This window comes from Triticum aestivum, chromosome 3A (assembly GCF_018294505.1).
Source record: "Triticum aestivum cultivar Chinese Spring chromosome 3A, IWGSC CS RefSeq v2.1, whole genome shotgun sequence".
Taxonomy (NCBI): domain Eukaryota; kingdom Viridiplantae; phylum Streptophyta; class Magnoliopsida; order Poales; family Poaceae; genus Triticum; species Triticum aestivum.
Window position 1 is genome coordinate 706236918 of NC_057800.1, and position 3780 is coordinate 706240697.

Consider the following 3780-nt stretch of genomic DNA (forward strand, 5'->3'; position numbering starts at 1 on the left):
ACCACTAGAGGCTAGACAACATACATCTCATCAAAATATCGAACGAATACCAAATTCACATGACTACTAATAGCAAGACTTCTCCCTTGTCCTCAGGAACAAACATAACTACTCACAAAGCATATTCATATTCATAATCAGAGGGGTAATAATATGCATAAAGGATCTGAACATATGATCTTCCACCAATTAAACCAACTAGCATCAACTACAATGAGTAATTAACACTACTAACAACCTACTAGCACCAATCCCGGACTTGGAGACAAGAATTGGATACAAGAGATGAACTAGGGTTTTGAGATGAGATGGAGCGTTGGTGATGACGATGACGATGATTTCCCCCTCCGGGGGGGAAGTTTCCCTGGCAGAACAGCTCTGCCGGAGCTCTAGATTGGATCCGCCAAGGTTCCGCCTCATGGTGGCAGAGTTTCATCCCGAAAGGTTGCTTCTGGTTTTTTTCTCGACGAAAGACTTCATATAGGAGAAGATGGTCATCAGAGAGCCACCAGGGGGCCCACGAGGTAGGGGGCGCGCCCTAGGGGGGCACCCTCGTGAGCAGGGTGTGGGCCCCCTGGTCTTCATTTTTGGCGAGGATTTTTCATTATTTATTATAAGGTGTTCCGTGGAGTTTCAGGACTTTTGGAGTTGTGCAGAATAGGTCTCTAATATTTGCTCCTTTTCTAGCCCAGAATTCCAGCTGCCGGCATTCTCCCTCCTTATGTAAACCTTGTAAAATAAGAGAGAATAGCCATAAGTATTGTGATATAATGTGAAATAACAGCCCATAATGCAATAAATATCGATATAAAAGCATGATGCAAAATGGACGTATCATATACCATATAACAAAATAGAATATCTCAACATCATGGTGCTTCAGTCCAAGTGGTTTCAGCATCTAAGGGGAAAAACCCATGTCCAAGTAACCAGTTAAGTCGCCGATTATTCCCTACTTGTAGGGTCATCAAGTAGCCAATAAACTGATAACTCGTCCAATTAATTGATTAACTTGTGATTAGCCTATTAATCCTCTGATTGTTAGCCAACCGAGCAGCTACCAGTTAATGATTTCTTCAACAATGGAAAACACACATGTGTTGTTGCATTTTTCTCAACTTTGCCACATAATTGCAGGTTATATTTCTCATCTCCAAGCAAAACATCTTCAAAAGCCCAAACTCATCAAAGTACATCATGTTCGGTGATTCCAAGTTAGACAACCCTGCACAACCGACCGTAGACACAACCAGTGGAGCAGTTAAAGGCATCAACACGGAGTAGCTTTGTCTTGAAGGGATAGCCTTCTATGGAAGTAACTTGGGACAACGATGAGGTCGACAACATCCGCCGCTGAAAAGAAGTATGTGGAGCTTATGATGATGCTGGGCTCCATGTCAAGATCCAGAGCCTTGGAGGCGCTCAGGGCTAAGGATGGCGACATTGTCAGCGCCATCATTGAGTTGACTAACTAGGTGCTAGAAGGTGGAACTGTGTCATCATAATAGAGTGTTGGGTCACGAAACAGTCTTTTAGTCATGTCATCTTGCAGTTGCAGAATTGGAGGTTGTATGTCTCTCAATACTCGCATGTAGGTTTCCAAGGTGTTTTAACATTTAAAGATCTGCATGCCGCATGCTCTTTATGGGCAAAATCTGAATCGACGGTGCCAAATTTTGTTTGCAAATTCATGTCATCATGTTTAATACAGTACATGTGCCATTCTTGTGCTTAAGGCCGAGGATGACAATATTGTCAGCACCATCATGGAGTTGATTAACTAGGTGTTGAAAGGTGGAATTGTGTCATGATAATATAGGATGTTAGGTAAAGCGGTCTTTTATCATGTCATCTTGAATGTTGCAGCTGAATAATTGGAGGTTGTGTGTCTCTCACTAGTATTGGCACATAGGTATGCTAGGGGTTTCAACATCTAAGATATCGGCAAACTGCATGCTCTTATGGGAAGAGTATTAACCGAATGAGCCAGATCTTGTTTCCAAATGCATGGCATCATGTTTGAGACAAATACATATGTCATTCTTGGTACCTTTTGAACTTTATTCCCAACTACAACAATTGGGAGACAATACATATGTTTGCCCTGACTACATGCTGCCACAGGAGAGGAAGGAATAGATCGGTTCATTAAAGATGTTCTATGGTACTGAGTGAGAAGAAGGTGGATTATGAAAGCATATGATGAGAAGATAGATGGTGGACTTCAATTGAGATGAAGAGACATCGAGGGCCAATGGACGGTGAACAAATCCTACATATACCTAAGAGAGCCATCACCACTAACTTATTAATATCAACATACAAGCATGCCATATCCCATACAATTATAGACGGGATAAGGCCCACCACAACATGCAACCATGCACAAAAAAATATTATTCACTTTATTATTCTACTTACATTCAATATTTTTTGCAAATATACATAATCAAATGTAATTAGTCATATATATTTTTAAATATGATTCACATGTTATTAATTTAAATATTTATATTTCACACAATAAAATTTTATTGAAATTGATTCCAACCGATTCCCGCGGCGATGTGTGGGGTATCGTCTAGTTGAAGTAGAGGGTGAACATTGGATTAGGTGCAGCCACGAACTATGTTCTAAAAATGCCATGTACGATTACAGTTTGTAATGATAATATTAACACGAAATAGTTGGTTGTATCTTGGTATCCAAAATGAATAGTCTAAGATCGACGGCCATGATTCAAGCCAACTCCTACCTATCTAAAGCCTAGAGGTAAGTTCAGGGGCGGAATTGGGCCTATGGCAACTGGTGCTATAGCCCCAGGCGTGGCCCAACTAGTGCTATTAGATCCAGAAGAAAAATTTCAGATTTTCATATTTTAAAAGGCCCAGCCCAGGCCTCAGCCGTTCAGCCCATGTACCTTCTCAGGCTCGCAGCCCAGCTAGCTCTGCATCGCCAAGCAGAAGGAAGCCACGACCACGTTTCCCCCTAATAACGTTTGTCCTAAGAAAAAAAACACGCCCATGCTTGATCGTTGGTCAGTTGCGATTCCAAAGGAATCAATCGCCCGACGATTCGGTCGATCGGACAAAACAAAGTTGCCTTGTTCCGTGCGCCGCTCCAGGCGTTTCCCCTCGATGGCTCGACAGACCTGCGCATGGCCTCGTCGCTTCGTCGGAGCAGCCCCCTCCAAGTCCAACCTTCTGGTCTTTTCCATCTCCACAACCGGCAACATCTTGTTCTTCTCCGTCTCCACAACCGGCTAAACTGGTAATTTCTACTTCGGTGTATCGTCTATATTTTTGCTAGATCCAAGATGATTAAATTGTACTCATATTACTTTATTCAATTTTGTTTCGGTTATTTGTTAAAAGCAAAAAAAGATAGAAATTCAAGATAAAATGACACGTACGATTTTTTCTTTTGAAGCAACATCCAGCCAGCCTTCATCGAACAATACCAACATCACCATTGTTAAACTATTTATTTATTAAATTTCCTCTTGTGGTAAAAATTAATTCATATATATCGTTTTATAAGTGAAGTTGTGATTCTGGCAAAAAAAGTGAATTTGTGATATACACCTAACATGCACGGGTATGTGTGTTGTGGTTACTTTGTGTTGAAGGCAATGCAACTCTCGATGTATTGATCGGGTGCATGGTGCACGTATATATGCGTACAAGGACAGCCCTCGGCCTCATCTATACAAGGAAACTAGAGGCGGGGCCGGTAGGAGATTATCCTAACAGATACATGCATAGATATGTTCAACACCCC